Source organism: Vulpes vulpes, chromosome 15 (assembly GCF_048418805.1).
Source record: "Vulpes vulpes isolate BD-2025 chromosome 15, VulVul3, whole genome shotgun sequence".
In the NCBI taxonomy this organism is placed as follows: domain Eukaryota; kingdom Metazoa; phylum Chordata; class Mammalia; order Carnivora; family Canidae; genus Vulpes; species Vulpes vulpes.
The window spans coordinates 22,952,964-22,961,879 of record NC_132794.1 but is presented as its reverse complement, the minus strand read 5'-3'; the positions used below and the strand labels follow the sequence as shown (position 1 = coordinate 22,961,879).

Here is an 8,916-nt window from a genome sequence, read left to right as displayed (position 1 = left end):
GATGTGACTCCGTAATATACACTTTAATAAGCTATATTAATATAGCTTTATTAATAAGCTAAATTTTACAGATCACATTTTAAACTATGAATAAAATAATATGCTTTACACTTAAATTTTATTTTTACAAAATTACTTACATTGTATTTAAAATAAAAAAATCAGTGGTTTTAGAACATGTATTGCATTAAAAACTTCTTGATCTTACAGTTCAAAGTTTCTAGATCCAGGGAGGAATAATCATTTCATCTTGTCTGTGCTATATGATTTCAGGATTCATATCATATCACATTTTATTTGTGAGAAAGTTCATAGAACATGAAAATCTATTAATACGGTGGACATCCCTCTGCATATATAAACATAACCGTGCCCCACGAAATGAAAATACACATGGAAGGACACTGGTCATCTGATTTAAGTCACAAACATGTATGTATATTTACCAGCAATAGACTCTGTGTGTATGTGTGTATGTTTGTATGTGTGTAATTAAATTCAAGTTATCTTTAAATGGCACTATGCTTCAAAACACTTACACAATGTTATGACCATGGCAGTAAAGTGATGGCATATTCCAAAATAATAATTTAAGATTTTAATTGAGGGTCAATTTCAAAGTTTTTGGCAGATGTAAGAGGAATCAGTGAAAGATAGTGGATATTATTGTCAGTGGTAAACCTGATGTAGAAAATTCCAGGAAGAGTTGTAACTGTGAAAGAAGGCTACTCAATAGAAATTGCACCTTTGGTAATGAAACTCACCTTCCCTCATTTTCTGCCTTCTGATCTCTTATGGGTGCCTTCTTTTGCCCAAGCCAATGGGAAGCCAGAGAATAAGGAAGCCCTTGATGTGGTCTATAAAGGTTGATGTCCTGGATTACCAAACAGGATAGGGAAGGGAAAACAGGGAATTAAAAGAGGAAATGGAAAACACCTAGCTTGTATTTTCAGCATTTGTTCATGGAGTAGAAGACTCAACAAGAAGACTCAGTCAAGATGTCTTGACTTTTTCCTCAATCTATCTAAAGAGTAAACACAAACCAATCAAAATCTGTGGCAAAAAAAAAAAATGTTTGTAGAAAAAAACTGCAATCTGAATTCTAAGATTGATAAGGAAAAGCAAACTGGAATAGCTTAAAGAGCTCTGATAAAAGACAATTGAAGCACTAACACAATCTAATTTCAGGACTTACTATAAAGCCACACACATCAAGGTAGTATTAGTAAAATAATGGTGGAACAGAATAGAGAACATAGAAATAGACCCATGTCTGTAACTTCATCTGGATAAGATGCTGCAAGTCCTTTTGTTATTAAAAAATTAAGGTGCAGGTGCACCTGGTTGGCTCAGTCAGAAGAATGTGCAGATCTTGATCTCAGGATCATGACTTTGAGCCCCACATTGGATATAGATATTACTTAAATAAATAAACTTAAAAATATTAACGTGCAATAACACACAACTGATCAAAAGGAGACAAGTACTTTATAAGTTCTTATCTTTATTAAATCTTATAGGAAAATATTTTACTGAAAATAAAGCTTTTAATAGAATGTGAAGAGTTTTGTTTTTTCCAATCAGTACACATATTCACGAACACGAGTTATTGGTTATTAGAATGAGATATGATTCTGGTATTAAGTCTATCCCTGCTCAATTGTTCCTTAACAAATATAAACACTAAGAAGTTATGTCTCCATAAATAAGTAGAGAAATAGAACAAACTTTTAAAATAGCAATATAACTCATTTGTTCAAAGTTTTGCTATTGCTTCCAAAACTTACTCTGATTTATCATAAAAAAGTGTTTAGTTTTTCATAAGTGGATAACTAGATTAAGTTCTCCTTCAATTTTGTTAAAATAATGATTTGAGAATAATCTAAATTGAAAAGTACTTTGTTGCTAGGCATTTGTTCATTAAATTCTTCCTTATAAATGTATTATTGACAGGAATTACCACATCGCCCAGGATTTTGCACTTTAGAACATAACAACAAAATACAATGTAAGTAAAATATGACATTCTGAAAATCAGGAGAAAAGTCCCTTTGTGAAGGACATGTGAGAAAGGGAATCCCACTGGGCCAGAGATCTTTGCTGATGCACAACAAAAACTTTAGGAAATGGGAGACTTGGACCATAAAGATGTAGTCTTTTATATGCTTTGAACTTTATATACTCTTAAAGGTATAGATGCCCCAGTTTGAAGACATTCTTTTTTGTTTAATTTTTAACAAATTTTATTTATTTATTCATGAGAGAAAGAGAGAGGCAGAGACATAGGGAGAGGGAGGAGCAGGCTCTCCACAGAGAGCCCAATGCAGGACTTGATCCAGGATTCCAGGATCACTACCTGAGCCTAAGGCAGATGCTCAATGGCTGAGCCACCCAGACATTCCAGAAGACTATCATTGTATGTAGGGTAGGAGGGGAAATGTTCTATTCACTCAGTGTAGCTATTTGATTTCCCCTGCTTACAAAGTATCCTATGAGAACTTATTCATTGGTCATACATCACCTGAAACTCCTGAATTTCTTTATTGCTTTAGGATACTTAACTGTGTAATTAAATTATGAAATCAAATTAATTATCAAGCTATACCTTAAACAATATAGTAATTAAGAAAAAAAATTCTGCTTCAGTTTGGCATGAACCAACGAATATTAAATGCAAAATATTTTACATTAATATTTAATTTGAGAATATTGAAGAATAAAGACCATGAAAAAGTTCCACTTTACTCTTTTCTTTCTTACTCACCTCTTTTTACGAAAGAAAAAACGCCAATAGGATGCCTGGGTGGCTCAGTAGTTAAGCGTCTGCCTTTGGCTCAGAGCATGATCCTGGAGTCCTGGGATCGAGTCCCACATTGGGCTCGCTGCGTGGAGCCTGCTTCTCCCTCTGCCTATGTCTCTGCCTCTCTCTCTCTGTGTCTCTCATGAATAAATAAATAAAATCTTAAAAAATAAAAAGCCAATATATGTGAATGAGTGTTTCTATATAGATATGCACACACATATATATACACATATATTTGTGTGCCTTCAGGTGCACAGAAGCACACATACATGCACACACACAAACTCAAGTTAGATTAGGCCCAAGGCAGCCTTTTTTTTTTTTTTTTTTTTAGGATTTATTTTTTTATTTTATTTTATTTATTTATTTATTTATTTATTTTTTTAAATTTATGATAGTCACACACAGAGAGAGAGAGAGGCAGAGACATAGGCAGAGGGAGAAGCAGGCTCCATGCACTGGGAGCCCGACGTGGGATTCGATCCCAGGTCTCCAGGATCGCGCCCTGGGCCAAAGGCAGGCGCTAAACTGCTGCGCCACCCAGGGATCCCTATTTATTTATTTTAGAGAGAGAGAGAGAGAGAGAAAGAGAGCATGCGAGTCAGGAGAGGGGCAGATGGAAAGAATCTTCAAGCCAACTCCCTGCTGAGTCCAGAGCCTGATATGGGGCTTGATCTCAAGACCTGCAAGATCATGACCTGAGATGAAACCAACAGTCAGATGCTCAACCAAATGAGCTCCCCAGGCACCTCAGGCCAAGGTAGCTTTACTGTAATAAAGAATGAGGGAAGAAAAATTAAAAACAAACAACAAAAACAAAACATACAGACTGAGGAGATATTTCTGTCAGAGATATTTTATTTTTCCTTTCTTTTTCTTCATTTATTGCTGCCTATAGCAAGATCATAGAAATAAAAGCCCCAGATTTTTTGCTTACAGTTTTGGATGTTGTTCTTGTTGTTTGATGGCCTTTCCCCCACTCTTTATTTGACATTTGTTAATCTGTAATTATCAGCTTGGAATGCATCCTACTTTTTCTTGACTGTATCTTTGTTTCTTCCCTCTTTCTACACAGAGGTGAGAGAGTTTGAGTGCCAAGGACCACATCGTTAAAGGTCACAGGTGTGAACTCTGAAGAGCAAAATCCCCAGGACCTAGGAGATGAATACAGAGTTGGTAATAAGAGATCTGAAGGGATTTGGGAAGGTGACGATGGTATCTGCTACAGGACCTGATGGGACTGAAGCATTCCTTAAACTCATCAAATGGTTTGGTTCTTAGATAAAGGCGGGGGGTGGGGGGTGGGGGGGTGGAACTTGCTGAAATGTCTGCAAATAAAATATTCTAGCTAAGCAAATGTTCTGGTTTTTTACTGAATTAACAAGGATTTAAAAAGTATAAATAAACTGATACATAAAATGTCAGAAAGTGCCAGTTATAGCTATTATAGTCTTGTTGCCTAAAGGAAAAAGTGCAGGCCAGTAATTTCCTCATATTTAGAATGGGGGAAATCGGGTGAACCTTAAATATATCAGCATCTTTTTTTTAAAAGTCATTTTACTAGTACATATGATAAGATAATATTTACCAAATTACTCTTGGGGCACTTGAGTAGCTCAGTTAGTTAAGCATCAGACTTCTGATTTGGGATCAGATCATGATCTCAGGGTCCTGATCAAGCCCCTAGATGGGTTACACTCTCTCTCTGTCTTTCTCCCCCTCTGTCCTTCCTCACCTTGCTCTTGCTCTCTCTCTAAATAAATAAATAAATCTTTTTAAAAATCACTCTTGACATAGTGTGGTTTTCTACGTTAAAAAGTAGAATGTAATAACTGAATTTAAAACATCAAGATGACAGTGAAGTCAGGGGAAAAACAAAAAACTACAACAACAAAAAAAACAAAGCCTAAACAAGATCACATCTGGCAGTAATAGCAGTTAAAGGGTAAGCAATGGACTAGGTCCTGGGGATTAAAACCCTACACTGCCACTTGCTGGCTAGTTGTGTGACTCTAGACTAGTGAATTCACCTTTATATGCTTCACTCCTGTCATCTTTAATATTAGAATAACCTACACTTCTGAAAGGTAAGTTTTGAATTTGAAATAACTTAAACTATGTATACTGATCAGAACAGCATCTGCCATGTAGTTTTTAGTTATTATTATTTTTGTTATTATTAGTGAAAGTTTCTAGGCAACAAACCAAAATTCACACCAAAATTATTTGTTCTTATTATAGCAGTAGTAATCAAACATTTTCCATAAAAGACCAAACAGCAAGTAAATGTTGGCTTTGTAGACTATTTGGGCTTTGTCACAACTATGCAGCTTTGACCTTGTAGCCTCACTGGGAACAGCACAGATAATATACAAATGAATGGGTGTGGTTGTGTTTCAATAAAATGCTAAGTACAAGAATGGCTGCAAGTCACATTTGGCCCATGAGCTTTAGTTTGTTGAACTCCGTCATAAAGTAACAAATTGAAATTCCTTTTCTACCAGAAACAAAATGTGATTGTCTCTTTTTACAAATATAATAAATGTTTTATGAATATGCCAAAACAATCTCCTTGATGAATGTCAATTCTGTCAATTGACTAATCACAGTCAAAACAGATCAATTTGAGATTTGACTTAGGGGGCAAAAAATGAATTACAAACCTCAAAAAGAACATACTGGCCCTAATTCAGGGGTAGCAAAGATTTGAAATATCAGGGATATTAAATACTGAATATTTTTATTAATCTGGCACATAGCCCATGGGCAATATACCGAAAGCAGCCAACAATAATAATCTTTTCCCAATTACAATATTGATTGACCTTACACTACTTGGCTTAATTGAAAGTTCAGTACAATGAGGAATATTACTTTCTTGTATGTTGTTACTGCAATGGATAAATGATCTAATCTCAAAAATTTCTGAAATAGCAGAGAAAGGAATTCAAAGAGCCTAACGATGTCAGAAAGAAGAAAATTAGAGCTACATTGGACTTTGTGTATAATAATTTGCCACGTAATGTATTATGTGAAAAACCAAACAGAAATACCCTGAAAGACATCTTTCTATACTTATTTAAAATACATCTAGTAGAGGCACCTGGGTTGCTCAGTTAAGCATCTGCTTTTGGCTCAAGTCATAATCCCAGCTCCCTTCTCAGTGTGGAGTCTGCTTCTCCCTCTTCCTTTGCTCCCCCCTGCCACTTGTGCTCTCTCTCTCTCTCTCTCTCTCTCTCTCACACACACACACACACACTCTCTCAAATAAATAAATAAATAAAATCTTAAAAAAAAGATAAAACCCATTGGGTGTACTGTTAACCCGAATAAGGTGATAAACAGGCAAAGTCACATTACCAGAAATTGAATTCATTCAGGAATAGCAGAGGAATTGAAATTTGGGTAATGCATGTTGTACTATAGGCAAATCCGGTGAGAGTTTAGGGCAGGCTGTATTTATGGACAAGGAGTGCAAGGAGGGGGACATGCAGCCAGAGTCCAAGCATTAAGTTTATTGACTTGAGGCTGAGGAGAGATTCTTGGCGGATGTTCACTGGTCAGGAAAGAAGTCTTGGTCTTCTGTAAATCAGGCATTTAATGGAAATCATTCTCTCAGTTACAGATATGTTACTGAAGGCGCATGTATCCATTTCATATACTATGGTTCCATTTTATATTGAAATCCTTTCGTATAACTAACTATATTTGTATGGTTTATTTTTTGTGGCACTCTCTATTAAACAGGCAAAACTACACACTCACATACACAATTATACACTTAACAGAGGACCACAAAGATCCAAAAGTGTACAACTGAATTTCAAATATAGCCAGTCTACATTCTATATCGTATTACAGTAAATTCCTAAGGACAAAACGTTGGCTCTGAAAACAATGTTATTCTCTACACAGCATTGAATTATCTTAATCCAAAGTGGCATATCAATATGCCTTCCTAAATAATATTTTTATTTTTCATGTTTTATATTCTGAATATATTTGTCTTATCAAACAAGTTTATAAAGAGTATGCTACTTGTGCTTATATTGTAGCAAATTTTTGTCTGTCCCTCTGGAAATTTTTAAAAATTCAGTTTTTAAAAATATAGTCTCCATTAACTTTATCATTATAAACACTGGTGTTTCAGAAAAAGGAAAAAAAATGGAAGATATGTGGTCAAAGATGAGTCTTGCGAGATTTATTCTGTAACACACAATACTATAAAACAGTTTTTGTAACTGCCTGTTAACTCAGGAACAGTTCCTTATTTCTTTCAGAATTGTGCTATGCCACGTTTCTGTGTTTCTGCTGTGATTGCTTTAGATCCGGTTTCTCTGCTCTGTTGAGTTTAAAGGAATCAATCTTTGTAACTTCAGGCCTGAGCGCAGTGCCTGGCCTCAGTATCTTTTTGCTGAATAAATGAATGATTGTCAGTGTCAGTATGTCCACTGTTTTTTTTACTTATGTAGGAAAATTCACAACTAGTTCTGTTCAATTTCACCTTGACTGGTCACGGAGCAAGTTTTTACTATCCATCAAGTCCCATCACAGGGTTCAGCATGAGATCTAAGCTAAACAGTGTTCAGAACGTGAGCAGATGGTGGTAGAGAGCAGAATGGATGTCAAAATCCCATACTCTAGGACAGCCTGGTGCTGAGCATCACACGCAGCCTGCCCAGGTCTAAAGAAAATAGCTTCCCATTAAACAAACCCTTCATTAGTTCTTCTCCTGACTTCTCTGCTGTTTCCTTTAAAGATTCAGTTGGTCCTTGGGGCAGATAATTTGCTTTATTAGAAGGCATTTCGAATCTTTCATCTTTTCAGTTTGGGTGTTAATTCTTCTTACCATGTCCAGTAGAATTACCCAGCCAAACAATCTTTTTCCATGTATTTCTCTCTTTCTCCCTCCCTCTCTCTTTTGATGATCTTTTTAATTGCAATTTTGATTTCTTTAATAGTTAAAACTATTAAGATTATCTATTTTATCATGGTTGAGTTTTAGTAGTTCATGGCCTTAGAGAAACTGGTCGTTTTCTTCCAGGTTGTTAAGTTTATGAGCATAAAGTTGTTTGTAGTGTTACCTTATTATTCTTTTAAAGGGTACATTTCTAGTGAGATCTTGTGTCATTCTTGATATTGGTGATGTGTCTTCTGTCTTTTTTATTTTGGTGAGTCTTGCTAGTAGTTTATCAATTTCATTTATTTTTCAAAAAAACAGGGTTTTTTTGTTTTATTGATTTTTTTCTCTTGATCTTCATGACGTTTTGAGCCACTTTATTAGTTTTTGACAGTGACTAAGTCACACAAAGTCCTATGTCTGTGGACCATTATCATCTCCATTGATGTCAGTTATGTACAAATTATAGACATAAATTTGCATAAGGAAAATGAAAGGCAGAAACACTGTTGGTTGAGTCTATTTCAAAGTCCTTCAGAAATTTTTCCTGCAGTTCCCTCTAGAAGCTCTATCTTTTGCTTGTTCTTCCTTTCTCTTTTTTTGCTCAATATTTATGATGCAGAGTTACCCTCCTTTGTCTGCCCCAAATTGGCCACAACTAGATGCAGTGTAGCTTCAATACTGCCATTCCTGGAAGTGGGGGGATAAACTGCCTGTAGAGCAGTAAGAGTTCAGTGCTCATATCTAGCATCCTGATAAAGATGCAAAAGGAAGATACACAACAACTCATGACTGTAATGCTTTCCCAGCAACAAGAGCAGAAAGATTTAGCCTAACTAGTCAGGCCATTTTCAAATTCTTGCTGAAAAAAACGATAAACCACAATCTTATAAATCCTATTCTAAAGGGTAAAATTGTGTCAATAGTTTTCTCTATTAGAATATTAGAATTCAAGTAGAATCTGAAATGTCACTTGAACACATGCCTACTAACTTCTGCTTAATTGTAGAGAAGCAGGTGTATGTGTTAAAATTCAAAGAGGGAACCCGACCCAAGTCTAACTGCCATCTTCCTGTGTACTTGTCAGGCAATAGTGATAGCCACAGAAGTGAAGCTGGATCTAATGGTCTTTGTGCTCCCCATAAATCTTTTTTTTAAGATTTTATTTATTCTTGAGTGACACAGAGAGAGAGGCAGAGACATAGGCAAAGGG

General features: G+C 35.5%; 1 long non-coding RNA gene across 1 annotated transcript; it reads left to right on the top strand.

Moving 5' to 3' along the window:
• Window positions 1-273: 273 nt before the first annotated feature.
• LOC140595732 (uncharacterized) lies at window positions 274-7,245 on the top strand. The gene is made up of 2 exons (XR_011997588.1): window positions 274-432; window positions 3,879-7,245. It is a non-coding gene; the product is annotated as an uncharacterized lncRNA (long non-coding RNA).
• The last annotated feature ends 1,671 nt before the right edge of the window (window positions 7,246-8,916 follow it).